Source organism: Hippocampus zosterae, chromosome 2 (assembly GCF_025434085.1).
Source record: "Hippocampus zosterae strain Florida chromosome 2, ASM2543408v3, whole genome shotgun sequence".
NCBI lineage: Eukaryota > Metazoa > Chordata > Actinopteri > Syngnathiformes > Syngnathidae > Hippocampus > Hippocampus zosterae.
Genome location: NC_067452.1, coordinates 1417687 through 1443924, shown reverse-complemented (window position 1 = coordinate 1443924; position 26238 = coordinate 1417687).

Sequence of the window (26238 nt, the reverse complement as noted above, 5' to 3'; positions counted from 1 at the left end):
GTTTAGGCGTGACACTCATTTTCAGTTTTTATTGCTTTAAATGCACTTTCAGTCCGAGTTGAGTCCGTTTTTTTACTTTGAATGTATCTTCATAGGAATAAGTTGTGTAGTCAAATTAATGCTCATTTAGGCTTCAGAATGTCAACCTGAACTAAATACATGTTGAAATGTGTGCATAAGTCCTTTGGTTTAGGCGTGACACTCATTTTCAGTTTTTATTGCTTTAAATGCACTTTCAGGCCTAGTTGAGCACGTTTTGTGACTTTGAATGTACCTTCATAGGAATGAGTTGTGTAGTCAAATTAATGCTCATTTAGGCTTCAGGAGGTCAACCTGAACTAAATACATGTTGAAATGTGTGCATAAGTCCTTTGGTTTAGGCGTGACACTCATTTTCAGTTTTTATTGCTTTAAATGCACTTTCAGTCCGAGTTGAGCCCGTTTTTTTACTTTGAATGTATCTTCATAGGAATAAGTTGTGTAGTCAAATTAATGCTCATTTAGGCTTCAGGAGGTGAACCTGAACTAAATACATGTTGAAATGTGTGCATAAGTCCTTTGGTTTAGGCGTGACACTCATTTTCAGTTTTTATTGCTTTAAATGCACTTTCAGGCCTAGTTGAGCACGTTTTGTGACTTTGAATGTACCTTCATAGGAATGAGTTGTGTAGTCAAATTAATGCTCATTTAGGCTTCAGGAGGTCAACCTGAACTAAATACATGTTGAAATGTGTGCATAAGTCCTTTGGTTTAGGCGTGACACTCATTTTCAGTTTTTATTGCTTTAAATGCACTTTCAGTCCGAGTTGAGCCCGTTTTTTTACTTTGAATGTATCTTCATAGGAATAAGTTGTGTAGTCAAATTAATGCTCATTTAGGCTTCAGGAGGTCAACCTGAACTAAATACATGTTGAAATGTGTGCATAAGTCCTTTGGTTTAGGCGTGACACTCATTTTCAGTTTTTATTGCTTTAAATGCACTTTCAGGCCTAGTTGAGCACGTTTTGTGACTTTGAATGTACCTTCATAGGAATGAGTTGTGTAGTCAAATTAATGCTCATTTAGGCTTCAGGAGGTCAACCTGAACTAAATACATGTTGAAATGTGTGCATAAGTCCTTTGGTTTAGGCGTGACACTCATTTTCAGTTTTTATTGCTTTAAATGCACTTTCAGTCCGAGTTGAGCCCGTTTTTTTACTTTGAATGTATCTTCATAGGAATAAGTTGTGTAGTCAAATTAATGCTCATTTAGGCTTCAGGAGGTCAACCTGAACTAAATACATGTTGAAATGTGTGCATAAGTCCTTTGGTTTAGGCGTGACACTCATTTTCAGTTTTTATTGCTTTAAATGCACTTTCAGTCCGAGTTGAGCCCGTTTTTTTACTTTGAATGTATCTTCATAGGAATAAGTTGTGTAGTCAAATTAATGCTCATTTAGGCTTCAGGAGGTCAACCTGAACTAAATACATGTTGAAATGTGTGCATAAGTCCTTTGGTTTAGGCGTGACACTCATTTTCAGTTTTTATTGCTTTAAATGCACTTTCAGGCCTAGTTGAGCACGTTTTGTGACTTTGAATGTACCTTCATAGGAATGAGTTGTGTAGTCAAATTAATGCTCATTTAGGCTTCAGGAGGTCAACCTGAACTAAATACATGTTGAAATGTGTGCATAAGTCCTTTTGTTTAGACGTGACACTCATTTTCAGTTTTTATTGCTTTAAATGCACTTTCAGTCCGAGTTGAGCCGTTTTTTTACTTTGAATGTATCTTCATAGGAATAAGTTGTGTAGTCAAATTAATGCTCATTTAGGCTTCAGAATGTCAACCTGAACTAAATACCTGTTGAAATGTGTGCATAAGTCCTTTGGTTTAGGCGTGACACTCATTTTCAGTTTTTATTGCTTTAAATGCACTTTCAGGCCTAGTTGAGCACGTTTTGTGACTTTGAATGTACCTTCATAGGAATGAGTTGTGTAGTCAAATTAATGCTCATTTAGGCTTCAGGAGGTCAACCTGAACTAAATACATGTTGAAATGTGTGCATAAGTCCTTTGGTTTAGGCGTGACACTCATTTTCAGTTTTTATTGCTTTAAATGCACTTTCAGTCCGAGTTGAGCCCGTTTTTTTACTTTGAATGTATCTTCATAGGAATAAGTTGTGTAGTCAAATTAATGCTCATTTAGGCTTCAGGAGGTCAACCTGAACTAAATACATGTTGAAATGTGTGCATAAGTCCTTTGGTTTAGGCGTGACACTCATTTTCAGTTTTTATTGCTTTAAATGCACTTTCAGTCCGAGTTGAGCCCGTTTTTTTACTTTGAATGTATCTTCATAGGAATAAGTTGTGTAGTCAAATTAATGCTCATTTAGGCTTCAGGAGGTCAACCTGAACTAAATACATGTTGAAATGTGTGCATAAGTCCTTTGGTTTAGGCGTGACACTCATTTTCAGTTTTTATTGCTTTAAATGCACTTTCAGGCCTAGTTGAGCACGTTTTGTGACTTTGAATGTACCTTCATAGGAATGAGTTGTGTAGTCAAATTAATGCTCATTTAGGCTTCAGGAGGTCAACCTGAACTAAATACATGTTGAAATGTGTGCATAAGTCCTTTGGTTTAGGCGTGACACTCATTTTCAGTTTTTATTGCTTTAAATGCACTTTCAGTCCGAGTTGAGTCCGTTTTTTTACTTTGAATGTATCTTCATAGGAATAAGTTGTGTAGTCAAATTAATGCTCATTTAGGCTTCAGAATGTCAACCTGAACTAAATACATGTTGAAATGTGTGCATAAGTCCTTTGGTTTAGGCGTGACACTCATTTTCAGTTTTTATTGCTTTAAATGCACTTTCAGGCCTAGTTGAGCACGTTTTGTGACTTTGAATGTACCTTCATAGGAATGAGTTGTGTAGTCAAATTAATGCTCATTTAGGCTTCAGGAGGTCAACCTGAACTAAATACATGTTGAAATGTGTGCATAAGTCCTTTGGTTTAGGCGTGACACTCATTTTCAGTTTTTATTGCTTTAAATGCACTTTCAGTCCGAGTTGAGCCCGTTTTTTTACTTTGAATGTATCTTCATAGGAATAAGTTGTGTAGTCAAATTAATGCTCATTTAGGCTTCAGGAGGTCAACCTGAACTAAATACATGTTGAAATGTGTGCATAAGTCCTTTGGTTTAGGCGTGACACTCATTTTCAGTTTTTATTGCTTTAAATGCACTTTCAGTCCGAGTTGAGCCCGTTTTTTTACTTTGAATGTATCTTCATAGGAATAAGTTGTGTAGTCAAATTAATGCTCATTTAGGCTTCAGGAGGTCAACCTGAACTAAATACATGTTGAAATGTGTGCATAAGTCCTTTGGTTTAGGCGTGACACTCATTTTCAGTTTTTATTGCTTTAAATGCACTTTCAGGCCTAGTTGAGCACGTTTTGTGACTTTGAATGTACCTTCATAGGAATGAGTTGTGTAGTCAAATTAATGCTCATTTAGGCTTCAGGAGGTCAACCTGAACTAAATACATGTTGAAATGTGTGCATAAGTCCTTTTGTTTAGACGTGACACTCATTTTCAGTTTTTATTGCTTTAAATGCACTTTCAGTCCGAGTTGAGCCGTTTTTTTACTTTGAATGTATCTTCATAGGAATAAGTTGTGTAGTCAAATTAATGCTCATTTAGGCTTCAGAATGTCAACCTGAACTAAATACCTGTTGAAATGTGTGCATAAGTCCTTTGGTTTAGGCGTGACACTCATTTTCAGTTTTTATTGCTTTAAATGCACTTTCAGGCCTAGTTGAGCACGTTTTGTGACTTTGAATGTACCTTCATAGGAATGAGTTGTGTAGTCAAATTAATGCTCATTTAGGCTTCAGGAGGTCAACCTGAACTAAATACATGTTGAAATGTGTGCATAAGTCCTTTGGTTTAGGCGTGACACTCATTTTCAGTTTTTATTGCTTTAAATGCACTTTCAGTCCGAGTTGAGCCCGTTTTTTTACTTTGAATGTATCTTCATAGGAATAAGTTGTGTAGTCAAATTAATGCTCATTTAGGCTTCAGGAGGTCAACCTGAACTAAATACATGTTGAAATGTGTGCATAAGTCCTTTGGTTTAGGCGTGACACTCATTTTCAGTTTTTATTGCTTTAAATGCACTTTCAGTCCGAGTTGAGCCCGTTTTTTTACTTTGAATGTATCTTCATAGGAATAAGTTGTGTAGTCAAATTAATGCTCATTTAGGCTTCAGGAGGTCAACCTGAACTAAATACATGTTGAAATGTGTGCATAAGTCCTTTGGTTTAGGCGTGACACTCATTTTCAGTTTTTATTGCTTTAAATGCACTTTCAGGCCTAGTTGAGCACGTTTTGTGACTTTGAATGTACCTTCATAGGAATGAGTTGTGTAGTCAGATTAATGCTCATTTAGGCTTCAGGAGGTCAACCTGAACTAAATCATGTTGAAATGTGTGCATAAGTCCTTTGGTTTAGGCGTGACACTCATTTTCAGTTTTTATTGCTTTAAATGCACTTTCAGTCCGAGTTGAGCCGTTTTTTTACTTTGAATGTATCTTCATAGGAATAAGTTGTGTAGTCAAATTAATGCTCATTTAGGCTTCAGAATGTCAACCTGAACTAAATACATGTTGAAATGTGTGCATAAGTCCTTTGGTTTAGGCGTGACACTCATTTTCAGTTTTTATTGCTTTAAATGCACTTTCAGGCCTAGTTGAGCACGTTTTGTGACTTTGAATGTACCTTCATAGGAATGAGTTGTGTAGTCAAATTAATGCTCATTTAGGCTTCAGGAGGTCAACCTGAACTAAATACATGTTGAAATGTGTGCATAAGTCCTTTGGTTTAGGCGTGACACTCATTTTCAGTTTTTATTGCTTTAAATGCACTTTCAGTCCGAGTTGAGCCGTTTTTTTACTTTGAATGTATCTTCATAGGAATAAGTTGTGTAGTCAAATTAATGCTCATTTAGGCTTCAGAATGTCAACCTGAACTAAATACATGTTGAAATGTGTGCATAAGTCCTTTGGTTTAGGCGTGACACTCATTTTGAGTTTTTATTGCTTTAAATGCACTTTCAGTCCGAGTTGAGCCCGTTTTTTTACTTTGAATGTTCCTTCATAGGAATAAGTTGTGTAGTCAAATTAATGCTCATTTAGGCTTCAGGAGGTCAACCTGAACTAAATACATGTTGAAATGTGTGCATAAGTCCTTTGGTTTAGGCGTGACACTCATTTTCAGTTTTTATTGCTTTAAATGCACTTTCAGTCCGAGTTGAGTCCGTTTTTTTACTTTGAATGTATCTTCATAGGAATAAGTTGTGTAGTCAAATTAATGCTCATTTAGGCTTCAGAATGTCAACCTGAACTAAATACATGTTGAAATGTGTGCATAAGTCCTTTGGTTTAGGCGTGACACTCATTTTCAGTTTTTATTGCTTTAAATGCACTTTCAGGCCTAGTTGAGCACGTTTTGTGACTTTGAATGTACCTTCATAGGAATGAGTTGTGTAGTCAAATTAATGCTCATTTAGGCTTCAGGAGGTCAACCTGAACTAAATACATGTTGAAATGTGTGCATAAGTCCTTTGGTTTAGGCGTGACACTCATTTTCAGTTTTTATTGCTTTAAATGCACTTTCAGTCCGAGTTGAGCCCGTTTTTTTACTTTGAATGTATCTTCATAGGAATAAGTTGTGTAGTCAAATTAATGCTCATTTAGGCTTCAGGAGGTCAACCTGAACTAAATACATGTTGAAATGTGTGCATAAGTCCTTTGGTTTAGGCGTGACACTCATTTTCAGTTTTTATTGCTTTAAATGCACTTTCAGGCCTAGTTGAGCACGTTTTGTGACTTTGAATGTACCTTCATAGGAATGAGTTGTGTAGTCAAATTAATGCTCATTTAGGCTTCAGGAGGTCAACCTGAACTAAATACATGTTGAAATGTGTGCATAAGTCCTTTGGTTTAGGCGTGACACTCATTTTCAGTTTTTATTGCTTTAAATGCACTTTCAGTCCGAGTTGAGCCCGTTTTTTTACTTTGAATGTATCTTCATAGGAATAAGTTGTGTAGTCAAATTAATGCTCATTTAGGCTTCAGGAGGTCAACCTGAACTAAATACATGTTGAAATGTGTGCATAAGTCCTTTGGTTTAGGCGTGACACTCATTTTCAGTTTTTATTGCTTTAAATGCACTTTCAGTCCGAGTTGAGCCCGTTTTTTTACTTTGAATGTATCTTCATAGGAATAAGTTGTGTAGTCAAATTAATGCTCATTTAGGCTTCAGGAGGTCAACCTGAACTAAATACATGTTGAAATGTGTGCATAAGTCCTTTGGTTTAGGCGTGACACTCATTTTCAGTTTTTATTGCTTTAAATGCACTTTCAGGCCTAGTTGAGCACGTTTTGTGACTTTGAATGTACCTTCGTAGGAATGAGTTGTGTAGTCAAATTAATGCTCATTTAGGCTTCAGAATGTCAACCTGAACTAAATACCTGTTGAAATGTGTGCATAAGTCCTTTGGTTTAGGCGTGACACCCATTTTCAGTTTTTATTGCTTTAAATGCATTTTCAGGCCGAGTAGAGCACGTTTTTTTACTTTGAATGTATCTTCATAGGAATAAGTTGTGTAGTCAAATTAATGCTCATTTAGGCTTCAGGACGTCAACCTGAACTAAATACATGTTGAAATGTGTGCATAAGTCCTTTGGTTTAGGCGTGACACTCATTTTCAGTTTTTATTGCTTTAAATGCACTTTCAGTCCGAGTTGAGCCGTTTTTTTACTTTGAATGTATCTTCATAGGAATAAGTTGTGTAGTCAAATTAATGCTCATTTAGGCTTCAGAATGTCAACCTGAACTAAATACATGTTGAAATGTGTGCATAAGTCCTTTGGTTTAGGCGTGACACTCATTTTGAGTTTTTATTGCTTTAAATGCACTTTCAGTCCGAGTTGAGCCCGTTTTTTTACTTTGAATGTTCCTTCATAGGAATAAGTTGTGTAGTCAAATTAATGCTCATTTAGGCTTCAGGAGGTCAACCTGAACTAAATACATGTTGAAATGTGTGCATAAGTCCTTTGGTTTAGGCGTGACACTCATTTTCAGTTTTTATTGCTTTAAATGCACTTTCAGTCCGAGTTGAGTCCGTTTTTTTACTTTGAATGTATCTTCATAGGAATAAGTTGTGTAGTCAAATTAATGCTCATTTAGGCTTCAGAATGTCAACCTGAACTAAATACATGTTGAAATGTGTGCATAAGTCCTTTGGTTTAGGCGTGACACTCATTTTCAGTTTTTATTGCTTTAAATGCACTTTCAGGCCTAGTTGAGCACGTTTTGTGACTTTGAATGTACCTTCATAGGAATGAGTTGTGTAGTCAAATTAATGCTCATTTAGGCTTCAGGAGGTCAACCTGAACTAAATACATGTTGAAATGTGTGCATAAGTCCTTTGGTTTAGGCGTGACACTCATTTTCAGTTTTTATTGCTTTAAATGCACTTTCAGTCCGAGTTGAGCCCGTTTTTTTACTTTGAATGTATCTTCATAGGAATAAGTTGTGTAGTCAAATTAATGCTCATTTAGGCTTCAGGAGGTCAACCTGAACTAAATACATGTTGAAATGTGTGCATAAGTCCTTTGGTTTAGGCGTGACACTCATTTTCAGTTTTTATTGCTTTAAATGCACTTTCAGGCCTAGTTGAGCACGTTTTGTGACTTTGAATGTACCTTCATAGGAATGAGTTGTGTAGTCAAATTAATGCTCATTTAGGCTTCAGGAGGTCAACCTGAACTAAATACATGTTGAAATGTGTGCATAAGTCCTTTGGTTTAGGCGTGACACTCATTTTCAGTTTTTATTGCTTTAAATGCACTTTCAGTCCGAGTTGAGCCCGTTTTTTTACTTTGAATGTATCTTCATAGGAATAAGTTGTGTAGTCAAATTAATGCTCATTTAGGCTTCAGGAGGTCAACCTGAACTAAATACATGTTGAAATGTGTGCATAAGTCCTTTGGTTTAGGCGTGACACTCATTTTCAGTTTTTATTGCTTTAAATGCACTTTCAGTCCGAGTTGAGCCCGTTTTTTTACTTTGAATGTATCTTCATAGGAATAAGTTGTGTAGTCAAATTAATGCTCATTTAGGCTTCAGGAGGTCAACCTGAACTAAATACATGTTGAAATGTGTGCATAAGTCCTTTGGTTTAGGCGTGACACTCATTTTCAGTTTTTATTGCTTTAAATGCACTTTCAGGCCTAGTTGAGCACGTTTTGTGACTTTGAATGTACCTTCGTAGGAATGAGTTGTGTAGTCAAATTAATGCTCATTTAGGCTTCAGAATGTCAACCTGAACTAAATACCTGTTGAAATGTGTGCATAAGTCCTTTGGTTTAGGCGTGACACCCATTTTCAGTTTTTATTGCTTTAAATGCATTTTCAGGCCGAGTAGAGCACGTTTTTTTACTTTGAATGTATCTTCATAGGAATAAGTTGTGTAGTCAAATTAATGCTCATTTAGGCTTCAGGACGTCAACCTGAACTAAATACATGTTGAAATGTGTGCATAAGTCCTTTGGTTTAGGCGTGACACTCATTTTCAGTTTTTATTGCTTTAAATGCACTTTCAGTCCGAGTTGAGCCCGTTTTTTTACTTTGAATGTTCCTTCATAGGAATAAGTGGTGTAGTCAAATTAATGCTCATTTAGGCTTCAGGAGGTCAACCTGAACTAAATACATGTTGAAATGTGTGCATAAGTCCTTTGGTTTAGGCGTGACACTCATTTTCAGTTTTTATTGCTTTAAATGCACTTTCAGTCCGAGTTGAGCCCGTTTTTTTACTTTGAATGTATCTTCATAGGAATGAGTTGTGTAGTCAAATTAATGCTCATTTAGGCTTCAGGAGGTCAACCTGAACTAAATACATGTTGAAATGTGTGCATAAGTCCTTTGGTTTAGGCGTGACACTCATTTTCAGTTTTTATTGCTTTAAATGCACTTTCAGTCCGAGTTGAGCCCGTTTTTTTACTTTGAATGTATCTTTATAGGAATAAGTTGTGTAGTCAAATTAATGCTCATTTAGGCTTCAGGAGGTCAACCTGAACTAAATACATGTTGAAATGTGTGCATAAGTCCTTTGGTTTAGGCGTGACACTCATTTTCAGTTTTTATTGCTTTAAATGCACTTTCAGTCCGAGTTGAGCCCGTTTTTTTACTTTGAATGTATCTTCATAGGAATAAGTTGTGTAGTCAAATTAATGCTCATTTAGGCTTCAGGAGGTCAACCTGAACTAAATACATGTTGAAATGTTTGCATAAGTCCTTTGGTTTAGGCGTGACACTCATTTTCAGTTTTTATTGCTTTAAATGCACTTTCAGGCCTAGTTGAGCACGTTTTGTGATTTTGAATGTACCTTCATAGGAATGAGTTGTGTAGTCAAATTAATGCTCATTTAGGCTTCAGGAGGTCAACCTGAACTAAATACATGTTGAAATGTGTGCATAAGTCCTTTGGTTTAGACGTGACACTCATTTTCAGTTTTTATTGCTTTAAATGCACTTTCAGTCCGAGTTGAGCCGTTTTTTTACTTTGAATGTATCTTCATAGGAATAAGTTGTGTAGTCAAATTAATGCTCATTTAGGCTTCAGAATGTCAACCTGAACTAAATACATGTTGAAATGTGTGCATAAGTCCTTTGGTTTAGGCGTGACACTCATTTTCAGTTTTTATTGCTTTAAATGCACTTTCAGTCCGAGTTGAGCACGTTTTTTTACTGTGAATGTATCTTCATAGGAATAAGTTGTGTAGTCAAATTAATGCTCATTTAGGCTTCAGAATGTCAACCTGAACTAAATACATGTTGAAATGTGTGCATAAGTCCTTTGGTTTAGGCGTGACACTCATTTTGAGTTTTTATTGCTTTAAATGCACTTTCAGGCCTAGTTGAGCACGTTTTGTGACTTTGAATGTACCTTCATAGGAATGAGTTGTGTAGTCAAATTAATGCTCATTTAGGCTTCAGGAGGTCAACCTGAACTAAATACATGTTGAAATGTATGCATAAGTCCTTTGGTTTAGGCGTGACACTCATTTTCAGTTTTTATTGCTTTAAATGCACTTTCAGTCCGAGTTGAGCCCGTTTTTTTACTTTGAATGTATCTTCATAGGAATAAGTTGTGTAGTCAAATTAATGCTCATTTAGGCTTCAGGAGGTCAACCTGAACTAAATACATGTTGAAATGTGTGCATAAGTCCTTTGGTTTAGGCGTGACACTCATTTTCAGTTTTTATTGCTTTAAATGCACTTTCAGTCCGAGTTGAGCCCGTTTTTTTTTACTGTGAATGTATCTTCATAGGAATAAGTTGTGTAGTCAAATTAATGCTCATTTAGGCTTCAGAATGTCAACCTGAACTAAATACATGTTGAAATGTGTGCATAAGTCCTTTGGTTTAGGCGTGACACTCATTTTGAGTTTTTATTGCTTTAAATGCACTTTCAGGCCTAGTTGAGCACGTTTTGTGACTTTGAATGTACCTTCATAGGAATGAGTTGTGTAGTCAAATTAATGCTCATTTAGGCTTCAGGAGGTCAACCTGAACTAAATACATGTTGAAATGTGTGCATAAGTCCTTTGGTTTAGGCGTGACACTCATTTTCAGTTTTTATTGCTTTAAATGCACTTTCAGGCCTAGTTGAGCACGTTTTGTGACTTTGAATGTACCTTCATAGGAATGAGTTGTGTAGTCAAATTAATGCTCATTTAGGCTTCAGGAGGTCAACCTGAACTAAATACATGTTGAAATGTGTGCATAAGTCCTTTGGTTTAGGCGTGACACTCATTTTCAGTTTTTATTGCTATAAATGCACTTTCAGTCCGAGTTGAGCCCGTTTTTTTACTTTGAATGTTCCTTCATAGGAATAAGTTGTGTAGTCAAATTAATGCTCATTTAGGCTTCAGGAGGTCAACCTGAACTAAATACATGTTGAAATGTGTGCATAAGTCCTTTGGTTTAGGCGTGACACTCATTTTCAGTTTTTATTGCTTTAAATGCACTTTCAGTCCGAGTTGAGCCCGTTTTTTTACTTTGAATGTATCTTCATAGGAATGAGTTGTGTAGTCAAATTAATGCTCATTTAGGCTTCAGGAGGTCAACCTGAACTAAATACATGTTGAAATGTGTGCATAAGTCCTTTGGTTTAGGCGTGACACTCATTTTCAGTTTTTATTGCTTTAAATGCACTTTCAGTCCGAGTTGAGCCCGTTTTTTTACTTTGAATGTATCTTCATAGGAATAAGTTGTGTAGTCAAATTAATGCTCATTTAGGCTTCAGGAGGTCAACCTGAACTAAATACATGTTGAAATGTGTGCATAAGTCCTTTGGTTTAGGCGTGACACTCATTTTCAGTTTTTATTGCTTTAAATGCACTTTCAGTCCGAGTTGAGCCCGTTTTTTTACTTTGAATGTATCTTCATAGGAATAAGTTGTGTAGTCAAATTAATGCTCATTTAGGCTTCAGGAGGTCAACCTGAACTAAATACATGTTGAAATGTGTGCATAAGTCCTTTGGTTTAGGCGTGACACTCATTTTCAGTTTTTATTGCTTTAAATGCACTTTCAGGCCTAGTTGAGCACGTTTTGTGACTTTGAATGTACCTTCATAGGAATGAGTTGTGTAGTCAAATTAATGCTCATTTAGGCTTCAGGAGGTCAACCTGAACTAAATACATGTTGAAATGTGTGCATAAGTCCTTTTGTTTAGACGTGACACTCATTTTCAGTTTTTATTGCTTTAAATGCACTTTCAGTCCGAGTTGAGCCGTTTTTTTACTTTGAATGTATCTTCATAGGAATAAGTTGTGTAGTCAAATTAATGCTCATTTAGGCTTCAGAATGTCAACCTGAACTAAATACCTGTTGAAATGTGTGCATAAGTCCTTTGGTTTAGGCGTGACACTCATTTTCAGTTTTTATTGCTTTAAATGCACTTTCAGGCCTAGTTGAGCCCGTTTTTTTACTTTGAATGTATCTTCATAGGAATAAGTTGTGTAGTCAAATTAATGCTCATTTAGGCTTCAAGAGGTCAACCTGAACTAAATACATGTTGAAATGTGTGCATAAGTCCTTTGGTTTAGGCGTGACACTCATTTTCAGTTTTTATTGCTTTAAATGCACTTTCAGTCCGAGTTGAGCCCGTTTTTTTATTTTGAATGTATCTTCATAGGAATAAGTTGTGTAGTCAAATTAATGCTCATTTAGGCTTCAGGAGGTCAACCTGAACTAAATACATGTTGAAATGTGTGCATAAGTCCTTTGGTTTAGGCGTGACACTCATTTTGAGTTTTTATTGCTTTAAATGCACTTTCAGGCCTAGTTGAGCACGTTTTGTGACTTTGAATGTACCTTCATAGGAATGAGTTGTGTAGTCAAATTAATGCTCATTTAGGCTTCAGGAGGTCAACCTGAACTAAATACATGTTGAAATGTGTGCATAAGTCCTTTGGTTTCGTGACACTCATTTTCAGTTTTTATTGCTTTAAATGCACTTTCAGTCCGAGTTGAGCCATTTTTTTACTTTGAATGTATCTTCATAGGAATAAGTTGTGTAGTCAAATTAATGCTCATTTAGGCTTCAGAATGTCAACCTGAACTAAATACATGTTGAAATGTGTGCATAAGTCCTTTGGTTTAGGCGTGACACTCATTTTCAGTTTTTATTGCTTTAAATGCACTTTCAGGCCTAGTTGAGCACGTTTTGTGACTTTGAATGTACCTTCATAGGAATGAGTTGTGTAGTCAAATTAATGCTCATTTAGGCTTCAGGAGGTCAACCTGAACTAAATACATGTTGAAATGTGTGCATAAGTCCTTTGGTTTAGGCGTGACACTCATTTTCAGTTTTTATTGCTTTAAATGCACTTTCAGTCCGAGTTGAGCCGTTTTTTTACTTTGAATGTATCTTCATAGGAATAAGTTGTGTAGTCAAATTAATGCTCATTTAGGCTTCAGAATGTCAACCTGAACTAAATACATGTTGAAATGTGTGCATAAGTCCTTTGGTTTAGGCGTGACACTCATTTTGAGTTTTTATTGCTTTAAATGCACTTTCAGTCCGAGTTGAGCCCGTTTTTTTACTTTGAATGTTCCTTCATAGGAATAAGTTGTGTAGTCAAATTAATGCTCATTTAGGCTTCAGGAGGTCAACCTGAACTAAATACATGTTGAAATGTGTGCATAAGTCCTTTGGTTTAGGCGTGACACTCATTTTCAGTTTTTATTGCTTTAAATGCACTTTCAGTCCGAGTTGAGTCCGTTTTTTTACTTTGAATGTATCTTCATAGGAATAAGTTGTGTAGTCAAATTAATGCTCATTTAGGCTTCAGAATGTCAACCTGAACTAAATACATGTTGAAATGTGTGCATAAGTCCTTTGGTTTAGGCGTGACACTCATTTTCAGTTTTTATTGCTTTAAATGCACTTTCAGGCCTAGTTGAGCACGTTTTGTGACTTTGAATGTACCTTCATAGGAATGAGTTGTGTAGTCAAATTAATGCTCATTTAGGCTTCAGGAGGTCAACCTGAACTAAATACATGTTGAAATGTGTGCATAAGTCCTTTGGTTTAGGCGTGACACTCATTTTCAGTTTTTATTGCTTTAAATGCACTTTCAGTCCGAGTTGAGCCCGTTTTTTTACTTTGAATGTATCTTCATAGGAATAAGTTGTGTAGTCAAATTAATGCTCATTTAGGCTTCAGGAGGTCAACCTGAACTAAATACATGTTGAAATGTGTGCATAAGTCCTTTGGTTTAGGCGTGACACTCATTTTCAGTTTTTATTGCTTTAAATGCACTTTCAGGCCTAGTTGAGCACGTTTTGTGACTTTGAATGTACCTTCATAGGAATGAGTTGTGTAGTCAAATTAATGCTCATTTAGGCTTCAGGAGGTCAACCTGAACTAAATACATGTTGAAATGTGTGCATAAGTCCTTTGGTTTAGGCGTGACACTCATTTTCAGTTTTTATTGCTTTAAATGCACTTTCAGTCCGAGTTGAGCCCGTTTTTTTACTTTGAATGTATCTTCATAGGAATAAGTTGTGTAGTCAAATTAATGCTCATTTAGGCTTCAGGAGGTCAACCTGAACTAAATACATGTTGAAATGTGTGCATAAGTCCTTTGGTTTAGGCGTGACACTCATTTTCAGTTTTTATTGCTTTAAATGCACTTTCAGGCCTAGTTGAGCACGTTTTGTGACTTTGAATGTACCTTCATAGGAATGAGTTGTGTAGTCAAATTAATGCTCATTTAGGCTTCAGGAGGTCAACCTGAACTAAATACATGTTGAAATGTGTGCATAAGTCCTTTGGTTTAGGCGTGACACTCATTTTCAGTTTTTATTGCTTTAAATGCACTTTCAGTCCGAGTTGAGCCCGTTTTTTTACTTTGAATGTATCTTCATAGGAATAAGTTGTGTAGTCAAATTAATGCTCATTTAGGCTTCAGGAGGTCAACCTGAACTAAATACATGTTGAAATGTGTGCATAAGTCCTTTGGTTTAGGCGTGACACTCATTTTCAGTTTTTATTGCTTTAAATGCACTTTCAGGCCTAGTTGAGCACGTTTTGTGACTTTGAATGTACCTTCATAGGAATGAGTTGTGTAGTCAAATTAATGCTCATTTAGGCTTCAGGAGGTCAACCTGAACTAAATACATGTTGAAATGTGTGCATAAGTCCTTTGGTTTAGGCGTGACACTCATTTTCAGTTTTTATTGCTTTAAATGCACTTTCAGTCCGAGTTGAGCCCGTTTTTTTACTTTGAATGTATCTTCATAGGAATAAGTTGTGTAGTCAAATTAATGCTCATTTAGGCTTCAGGAGGTCAACCTGAACTAAATACATGTTGAAATGTGTGCATAAGTCCTTTGGTTTAGGCGTGACACTCATTTTCAGTTTTTATTGCTTTAAATGCACTTTCAGTCCGAGTTGAGCCCGTTTTTTTACTTTGAATGTATCTTCATAGGAATAAGTTGTGTAGTCAAATTAATGCTCATTTAGGCTTCAGGAGGTCAACCTGAACTAAATACATGTTGAAATGTGTGCATAAGTCCTTTGGTTTAGGCGTGACACTCATTTTCAGTTTTTATTGCTTTAAATGCACTTTCAGGCCTAGTTGAGCACGTTTTGTGACTTTGAATGTACCTTCATAGGAATGAGTTGTGTAGTCAAATTAATGCTCATTTAGGCTTCAGGAGGTCAACCTGAACTAAATACATGTTGAAATGTGTGCATAAGTCCTTTTGTTTAGACGTGACACTCATTTTCAGTTTTTATTGCTTTAAATGCACTTTCAGTCCGAGTTGAGCCGTTTTTTTACTTTGAATGTATCTTCATAGGAATAAGTTGTGTAGTCAAATTAATGCTCATTTAGGCTTCAGAATGTCAACCTGAACTAAATACCTGTTGAAATGTGTGCATAAGTCCTTTGGTTTAGGCGTGACACTCATTTTCAGTTTTTATTGCTTTAAATGCACTTTCAGGCCTAGTTGAGCACGTTTTGTGACTTTGAATGTACCTTCATAGGAATGAGTTGTGTAGTCAAATTAATGCTCATTTAGGCTTCAGGAGGTCAACCTGAACTAAATACATGTTGAAATGTGTGCATAAGTCCTTTGGTTTAGGCGTGACACTCATTTTCAGTTTTTATTGCTTTAAATGCACTTTCAGTCCGAGTTGAGCCCGTTTTTTTACTTTGAATGTATCTTCATAGGAATAAGTTGTGTAGTCAAATTAATGCTCATTTAGGCTTCAGGAGGTCAACCTGAACTAAATACATGTTGAAATGTGTGCATAAGTCCTTTGGTTTAGGCGTGACACTCATTTTCAGTTTTTATTGCTTTAAATGCACTTTCAGTCCGAGTTGAGCCCGTTTTTTTACTTTGAATGTATCTTCATAGGAATAAGTTGTGTAGTCAAATTAATGCTCATTTAGGCTTCAGGAGGTCAACCTGAACTAAATACATGTTGAAATGTGTGCATAAGTCCTTTGGTTTAGGCGTGACACTCATTTTCAGTTTTTATTGCTTTAAATGCACTTTCAGGCCTAGTTGAGCACGTTTTGTGACTTTGAATGTACCTTCATAGGAATGAGTTGTGTAGTCAAATTAATGCTCATTTAGGCTTCAGGAGGTCAACCTGAACTAAATACATGTTGAAATGTGTGCATAAGTCCTTTGGTTTAGGCGTGACACTCATTTTCAGTTTTTATTGCTTTAAATGCACTTTCAGTCCGAGTTGAGTCCGTTTTTTTACTTTGAATGTATCTTCATAGGAATAAGTTGTGTAGTCAAATTAATGCTCATTTAGGCTTCAGAATGTCAACCTGAACTAAATACATGTTGAAATGTGTGCATAAGTCCTTTGGTTTAGGCGTGACACTCATTTTCAGTTTTTATTGCTTTAAATGCACTTTCAGGCCTAGTTGAGCACGTTTTGTGACTTTGAATGTACCTTCATAGGAATGAGTTGTGTAGTCAAATTAATGCTCATTTAGGCTTCAGGAGGTCAACCTGAACTAAATACATGTTGAAATGTGTGCATAAGTCCTTTGGTTTAGGCGTGACACTCATTTTCAGTTTTTATTGCTTTAAATGCACTTTCAGTCCGAGTTGAGCCCGTTTTTTTACTTTGAATGTATCTTCATAGGAATAAGTTGTGTAGTCAAATTAATGCTCATTTAGGCTTCAGGAGGTCAACCTGAACTAAATACATGTTGAAATGTGTGCATAAGTCCTTTGGTTTAGGCGTGACACTCATTTTCAGTTTTTATTGCTTTAAATGCACTTTCAGTCCGAGTTGAGCCCGTTTTTTTACTTTGAATGTATCTTCATAGGAATAAGTTGTGTAGTCAAATTAATGCTCATTTAGGCTTCAGGAGGTCAACCTGAACTAAATACATGTTGAAATGTGTGCATAAGTCCTTTGGTTTAGGCGTGACACTCATTTTCAGTTTTTATTGCTTTAAATGCACTTTCAGGCCTAGTTGAGCACGTTTTGTGACTTTGAATGTACCTTCATAGGAATGAGTTGTGTAGTCAAATTAATGCTCATTTAGGCTTCAGGAGGTCAACCTGAACTAAATACATGTTGAAATGTGTGCATAAGTCCTTTTGTTTAGACGTGACACTCATTTTCAGTTTTTATTGCTTTAAATGCACTTTCAGTCCGAGTTGAGCCGTTTTTTTACTTTGAATGTATCTTCATAGGAATAAGTTGTGTAGTCAAATTAATGCTCATTTAGGCTTCAGAATGTCAACCTGAACTAAATACCTGTTGAAATGTGTGCATAAGTCCTTTGGTTTAGGCGTGACACTCATTTTCAGTTTTTATTGCTTTAAATGCACTTTCAGGCCTAGTTGAGCACGTTTTGTGACTTTGAATGTACCTTCATAGGAATGAGTTGTGTAGTCAAATTAATGCTCATTTAGGCTTCAGGAGGTCAACCTGAACTAAATACATGTTGAAATGTGTGCATAAGTCCTTTGGTTTAGGCGTGACACTCATTTTCAGTTTTTATTGCTTTAAATGCACTTTCAGTCCGAGTTGAGCCCGTTTTTTTACTTTGAATGTATCTTCATAGGAATAAGTTGTGTAGTCAAATTAATGCTCATTTAGGCTTCAGGAGGTCAACCTGAACTAAATACATGTTGAAATGTGTGCATAAGTCCTTTGGTTTAGGCGTGACACTCATTTTCAGTTTTTATTGCTTTAAATGCACTTTCAGTCCGAGTTGAGCCCGTTTTTTTACTTTGAATGTATCTTCATAGGAATAAGTTGTGTAGTCAAATTAATGCTCATTTAGGCTTCAGGAGGTCAACCTGAACTAAATACATGTTGAAATGTGTGCATAAGTCCTTTGGTTTAGGCGTGACACTCATTTTCAGTTTTTATTGCTTTAAATGCACTTTCAGGCCTAGTTGAGCACGTTTTGTGACTTTGAATGTACCTTCATAGGAATGAGTTGTGTAGTCAGATTAATGCTCATTTAGGCTTCAGGAGGTCAACCTGAACTAAATACATGTTGAAATGTGTGCATAAGTCCTTTGGTTTAGGCGTGACACTCATTTTCAGTTTTTATTGCTTTAAATGCACTTTCAGTCCGAGTTGAGCCGTTTTTTTACTTTGAATGTATCTTCATAGGAATAAGTTGTGTAGTCAAATTAATGCTCATTTAGGCTTCAGAATGTCAACCTGAACTAAATACATGTTGAAATGTGTGCATAAGTCCTTTGGTTTAGGCGTGACACTCATTTTCAGTTTTTATTGCTTTAAATGCACTTTCAGGCCTAGTTGAGCACGTTTTGTGACTTTGAATGTACCTTCATAGGAATGAGTTGTGTAGTCAAATTAATGCTCATTTAGGCTTCAGGAGGTCAACCTGAACTAAATACATGTTGAAATGTGTGCATAAGTCCTTTGGTTTAGGCGTGACACTCATTTTCAGTTTTTATTGCTTTAAATGCACTTTCAGTCCGAGTTGAGCCGTTTTTTTACTTTGAATGTATCTTCATAGGAATAAGTTGTGTAGTCAAATTAATGCTCATTTAGGCTTCAGAATGTCAACCTGAACTAAATACATGTTGAAATGTGTGCATAAGTCCTTTGGTTTAGGCGTGACACTCATTTTGAGTTTTTATTGCTTTAAATGCACTTTCAGTCCGAGTTGAGCCCGTTTTTTTACTTTGAATGTTCCTTCATAGGAATAAGTTGTGTAGTCAAATTAATGCTCATTTAGGCTTCAGGAGGTCAACCTGAACTAAATACATGTTGAAATGTGTGCATAAGTCCTTTGGTTTAGGCGTGACACTCATTTTCAGTTTTTATTGCTTTAAATGCACTTTCAGTCCGAGTTGAGTCCGTTTTTTTACTTTGAATGTATCTTCATAGGAATAAGTTGTGTAGTCAAATTAATGCTCATTTAGGCTTCAGAATGTCAACCTGAACTAAATACATGTTGAAATGTGTGCATAAGTCCTTTGGTTTAGGCGTGACACTCATTTTCAGTTTTTATTGCTTTAAATGCACTTTCAGGCCTAGTTGAGCACGTTTTGTGACTTTGAATGTACCTTCATAGGAATGAGTTGTGTAGTCAAATTAATGCTCATTTAGGCTTCAGGGGGTCAACCTGAACTAAATACATGTTGAAATGTGTGCATAAGTCCTTTGGTTTAGGCGTGACACTCATTTTCAGTTTTTATTGCTTTAAATGCACTTTCAGTCCGAGTTGAGCCCGTTTTTTTACTTTGAATGTATCTTCATAGGAATAAGTTGTGTAGTCAAATTAATGCTCATTTAGGCTTCAGGAGGTCAACCTGAACTAAATACATGTTGAAATGTGTGCATAAGTCCTTTGGTTTAGGCGTGACACTCATTTTCAGTTTTTATTGCTTTAAATGCACTTTCAGTCCGAGTTGAGTCCGTTTTTTTACTTTGAATGTTCCTTCATAGGAATAAGTTGTGTAGTCAAATTAATGCTCATTTAGGCTTCAGGAGGTCAACCTGAACTAAATACATGTTGAAATGTGTGCATAAGTCCTTTGGTTTAGGCGTGACACTCATTTTCAGTTTTTATTGCTTTAAATGCACTTTCAGTCCGAGTTGAGTCCGTTTTTTTACTTTGAATGTATCTTCATAGGAATAAGTTGTGTAGTCAAATTAATGCTCATTTAGGCTTCAGAATGTCAACCTGAACTAAATACATGTTGAAATGTGTGCATAAGTCCTTTGGTTTAGGCGTGACACTCATTTTCAGTTTTTATTGCTTTAAATGCACTTTCAGGCCTAGTTGAGCACGTTTTGTGACTTTGAATGTACCTTCATAGGAATGAGTTGTGTAGTCAAATTAATGCTCATTTAGGCTTCAGGGGGTCAACCTGAACTAAATACATGTTGAAATGTGTGCATAAGTCCTTTGGTTTAGGCGTGACACTCATTTTCAGTTTTTATTGCTTTAAATGCACTTTCAGTCCGAGTTGAGCCCGTTTTTTTACTTTGAATGTATCTTCATAGGAATAAGTTGTGTAGTCAAATTAATGCTCATTTAGGCTTCAGGAGGTCAACCTGAACTAAATACATGTTGAAATGTGTGCATAAGTCCTTTGGTTTAGGCGTGACACTCATTTTCAGTTTTTATTGCTTTAAATGCACTTTCAGGCCTAGTTGAGCACGTTTTGTGACTTTGAATGTACCTTCATAGGAATGAGTTGTGTAGTCAAATTAATGCTCATTTAGGCTTCAGGAGGTCAACCTGAACTAAATACATGTTGAAATGTGTGCATAAGTCCTTTGGTTTAGGCGTGACACTCATTTTCAGTTTTTATTGCTTTAAATGCACTTTCAGTCCGAGTTGAGCCCGTTTTTTTACTTTGAATGTATCTTCATAGGAATAAGTTGTGTAGTCAAATTAATGCTCATTTAGGCTTCAGGAGGTCAACCTGAACTAAATACATGTTGAAATGTGTGCATAAGTCCTTTGGTTTAGGCGTGACACTCATTTTCAGTTTTTATTGCTTTAAATGCACTTTCAGTCCGAGTTGAGCCCGTTTTTTTACTTTGAATGTATCTTCATAGGAATAAGTTGTGTAGTCAAATTAATGCTCATTTAGGCTTCAGGAGGTCAACCTGAACTAAATACATGTTGAAATGTGTGCATAAGTCCTTTGGTTTAGGCGTGACACTCATTTTCAGTTTTTATTGCTTTAAATGCACTTTCAGGCCTAGTTGAGCACGTTTTGTGACTTTGAATGTACCTTCGTAGGAATGAGTTGTGTAGTCAAATTAATGCTCATTTAGGCTTCAGGAGGTCAACCTGAACTAAATACATGTTGAAATGTGTGCATAAGTCCTTTGGTTTAGACGTGACACTCATTTTCAGTTTTTATTGCTTTAAATGCACTTTCAGTCCTAGTTGAGCCGTTTTTTTACTTTGAATGTATCTTCATAGGAATAAGTTGTGTAGTCAAATTAATGCTCATTTAGGCTTCAGAATGTCAACCTGAACTAAATACCTGTTGAAATGTGTGCATAAGTCCTTTGGTTTAGGCGTGACACCCATTTTCAGTTTTTATTGCTTTAAATGCATTTTCAGGCCGAGTAGAGCACGTTTTTTTACTTTGAATGTATCTTCATAGGAATAAGTTGTGTAGTCAAATTAATGCTCATTTAGGCTTCAGAATGTCAACCTGAACTAAATACATGTTGAAATGTGTGCATAAGTCCTTTGGTTTAGGCGTGACACTCATTTTGAGTTTTTATTGCTTTAAATGCACTTTCAGTCCGAGTTGAGCCCGTTTTTTTACTTTGAATGTTCCTTCATAGGAATAAGTTGTGTAGTCAAATTAATGCTCATTTAGGCTTCAGGAGGTCAACCTGAACTAAATACATGTTGAAATGTGTGCATAAGTCCTTTGGTTTAGGCGTGACACTCATTTTCAGTTTTTATTGCTTTAAATGCACTTTCAGTCCGAGTTGAGTCCGTTTTTTTACTTTGAATGTATCTTCATAGGAATAAGTTGTGTAGTCAAATTAATGCTCATTTAGGCTTCAGAATGTCAACCTGAACTAAATACATGTTGAAATGTGTGCATAAGTCCTTTGGTTTAGGCGTGACACTCATTTTCAGTTTTTATTGCTTTAAATGCACTTTCAGGCCTAGTTGAGCACGTTTTGTGACTTTGAATGTACCTTCATAGGAATGAGTTGTGTAGTCAAATTAATGCTCATTTAGGCTTCAGGAGGTCAACCTGAACTAAATACATGTTGAAATGTGTGCATAAGTCCTTTGGTTTAGGCGTGACACTCATTTTCAGTTTTTATTGCTTTAAATGCACTTTCAGTCCGAGTTGAGCCCGTTTTTTTACTTTGAATGTATCTTCATAGGAATAAGTTGTGTAGTCAAATTAATGCTCATTTAGGCTTCAGGAGGTCAACCTGAACTAAATACATGTTGAAATGTGTGCATAAGTCCTTTGGTTTAGGCGTGACACTCATTTTCAGTTTTTATTGCTTTAAATGCACTTTCAGGCCTAGTTGAGCACGTTTTGTGACTTTGAATGTACCTTCATAGGAATGAGTTGTGTAGTCAAATTAATGCTCATTTAGGCTTCAGGAGGTCAACCTGAACTAAATACATGTTGAAATGTGTGCATAAGTCCTTTGGTTTAGGCGTGACACTCATTTTCAGTTTTTATTGCTTTAAATGCACTTTCAGTCCGAGTTGAGCCCGTTTTTTTACTTTGAATGTATCTTCATAGGAATAAGTTGTGTAGTCAAATTAATGCTCATTTAGGCTTCAGGAGGTCAACCTGAACTAAATACATGTTGAAATGTGTGCATAAGTCCTTTGGTTTAGGCGTGACACTCATTTTCAGTTTTTATTGCTTTAAATGCACTTTCAGTCCGAGTTGAGCCCGTTTTTTTACTTTGAATGTATCTTCATAGGAATAAGTTGTGTAGTCAAATTAATGCTCATTTAGGCTTCAGGAGGTCAACCTGAACTAAATACATGTTGAAATGTGTGCATAAGTCCTTTGGTTTAGGCGTGACACTCATTTTCAGTTTTTATTGCTTTAAATGCACTTTCAGGCCTAGTTGAGCACGTTTTGTGACTTTGAATGTACCTTCGTAGGAATGAGTTGTGTAGTCAAATTAATGCTCATTTAGGCTTCAGGAGGTCAACCTGAACTAAATACATGTTGAAATGTGTGCATAAGTCCTTTGGTTTAGACGTGACACTCATTTTCAGTTTTTATTGCTTTAAATGCACTTTCAGTCCTAGTTGAGCCGTTTTTTTACTTTGAATGTATCTTCATAGGAATAAGTTGTGTAGTCAAATTAATGCTCATTTAGGCTTCAGAATGTCAACCTGAACTAAATACCTGTTGAAATGTGTGCATAAGTCCTTTGGTTTAGGCGTGACACCCATTTTCAGTTTTTATTGCTTTAAATGCATTTTCAGGCCGAGTAGAGCACGTTTTTTTACTTTGAATGTATCTTCATAGGAATAAGTTGTGTAGTCAAATTAATGCTCATTTAGGCTTCAGAATGTCAACCTGAACTAAATACATGTTGAAATGTGTGCATAAGTCCTTTGGTTTAGGCGTGACACTCATTTTGAGTTTTTATTGCTTTAAATGCACTTTCAGTCCGAGTTGAGCCCGTTTTTTTACTTTGAATGTTCCTTCATAGGAATAAGTTGTGTAGTCAAATTAATGCTCATTTAGGCTTCAGGAGGTCAACCTGAACTAAATACATGTTGAAATGTGTGCATAAGTCCTTTGGTTTAGGCGTGACACTCATTTTCAGTTTTTATTGCTTTAAATGCACTTTCAGTCCGAGTTGAGTCCGTTTTTTTACTTTGAATGTATCTTCATAGGAATAAGTTGTGTAGTCAAATTAATGCTCATTTAGGCTTCAGAATGTCAACCTGAACTAAATACATGTTGAAATGTGTGCATAAGTCCTTTGGTTTAGGCGTGACACTCATTTTCAGTTTTTATTGCTTTAAATGCACTTTCAGGCCTAGTTGAGCACGTTTTGTGACTTTGAATGTACCTTCATAGGAATGAGTTGTGTAGTCAAATTAATGCTCATTTAGGCTTCAGGAGGTCAACCTGAACTAAATACATGTTGAAATGTGTGCATAAGTCCTTTGGTTTAGGCGTGACACTCATTTTCAGTTTTTATTGCTTTAAATGCACTTTCAGTCCGAGTTGAGCCCGTTTTTTTACTTTGAATGTATCTTCATAGGAATAAGTTGTGTAGTCAAATTAATGCTCATTTAGGCTTCAGGAGGTCAACCTGAACTAAATACATGTTGAAATGTGTGCATAAGTCCTTTGGTTTAGGCGTGACACTCATTTTCAGTTTTTATTGCTTTAAATGCACTTTCAGGCCTAGTTGAGCACGTTTTGTGACTTTGAATGTACCTTCATAGGAATGAGTTGTGTAGTCAAATTAATGCTCATTTAGGCTTCAGGAGGTCAACCTGAACTAAATACATGTTGAAATGTGTGCATAAGTCCTTTGGTTTAGGCGTGACACTCATTTTCAGTTTTTATTGCTTTAAATGCACTTTCAGTCCGAGTTGAGCCCGTTTTTTTACTTTGAATGTATCTTCATAGGAATAAGTTGTGTAGTCAAATTAATGCTCATTTAGGCTTCAGGAGGTCAACCTGAACTAAATACATGTTGAAATGTGTGCATAAGTCCTTTGGTTTAGGCGTGACACTCATTTTCAGTTTTTATTGCTTTAAATGCACTTTCAGTCCGAGTTGAGCCCGTTTTTTTACTTTGAATGTATCTTCATAGGAATAAGTTGTGTAGTCAAATTAATGCTCATTTAGGCTTCAGGAGGTCAACCTGAACTAAATACATGTTGAAATGTGTGCATAAGTCCTTTGGTTTAGGCGTGACACTCATTTTCAGTTTTTATTGCTTTAAATGCACTTTCAGGCCTAGTTGAGCACGTTTTGTGACTTTGAATGTACCTTCGTAGGAATGAGTTGTGTAGTCAAATTAATGCTCATTTAGGCTTCAGGAGGTCAACCTGAACTAAATACATGTTGAAATGTGTGCATAAGTCCTTTGGTTTAGACGTGACACTCATTTTCAGTTTTTATTGCTTTAAATGCACTTTCAGTCCTAGTTGAGCCGTTTTTTTACTTTGAATGTATCTTCATAGGAATAAGTTGTGTAGTCAAATTAATGCTCATTTAGGCTTCAGAATGTCAACCTGAACTAAATACCTGTTGAAATGTGTGCATAAGTCCTTTGGTTTAGGCGTGACACCCATTTTCAGTTTTTATTGCTTTAAATGCATTTTCAGGCCGAGTAGAGCACGTTTTTTTACTTTGAATGTATCTTCATAGGAATAAGTTGTGTAGTCAAATTAATGCTCATTTAGGCTTCAGGACGTCAACCTGAACTAAATACATGTTGAAATGTGTGCATAAGTCCTTTGGTTTAGGCGTGACACTCATTTTCAGTTTTTATTGCTTTAAATGCACTTTCAGTCCGAGTTGAGCCCGTTTTTTTACTTTGAATGTTCCTTCATAGGAATAAGTGGTGTAGTCAAATTAATGCTCATTTAGGCTTCAGGAGGTCAACCTGAACTAAATACATGTTGAAATGTGTGCATAAGTCCTTTGGTTTAGGCGTGACACTCATTTTCAGTTTTTATTGCTTTAAATGCACTTTCAGTCCGAGTTGAGTCCGTTTTTTTACTTTGAATGTATCTTCATAGGAATAAGTTGTGTAGTCAAATTAATGCTCATTTAGGCTTCAGAATGTCAACCTGAACTAAATACATGTTGAAATGTGTGCATAAGTCCTTTGGTTTAGGCGTGACACTCATTTTCAGTTTTTATTGCTTTAAATGCACTTTCAGGCCTAGTTGAGCACGTTTTGTGACTTTGAATGTACCTTCATAGGAATGAGTTGTGTAGTCAAATTAATGCTCATTTAGGCTTCAGGAGGTCAACCTGAACTAAATACATGTTGAAATGTGTGCATAAGTCCTTTGGTTTAGGCGTGACACTCATTTTCAGTTTTTATTGCTTTAAATGCACTTTCAGTCCGAGTTGAGCCCGTTTTTTTACTTTGAATGTATCTTCATAGGAATAAGTTGTGTAGTCAAATTAATGCTCATTTAGGCTTCAGGAGGTGAACCTGAACTAAATACATGTTGAAATGTGTGCATAAGTCCTTTGGTTTAGGCGTGACACTCATTTTCAGTTTTTATTGCTTTAAATGCACTTTCAGGCCTAGTTGAGCACGTTTTGTGACTTTGAATGTACCTTCATAGGAATGAGTTGTGTAGTCAAATTAATGCTCATTTAGGCTTCAGGAGGTCAACCTGAACTAAATACATGTTGAAATGTGTGCATAAGTCCTTTGGTTTAGGCGTGACACTCATTTTCAGTTTTTATTGCTTTAAATGCACTTTCAGTCCGAGTTGAGCCCGTTTTTTTACTTTGAATGTATCTTCATAGGAATAAGTTGTGTAGTCAAATTAATGCTCATTTAGGCTTCAGGAGGTCAACCTGAACTAAATACATGTTGAAATGTGTGCATAAGTCCTTTGGTTTAGGCGTGACACTCATTTTCAGTTTTTATTGCTTTAAATGCACTTTCAGGCCTAGTTGAGCACGTTTTGTGAC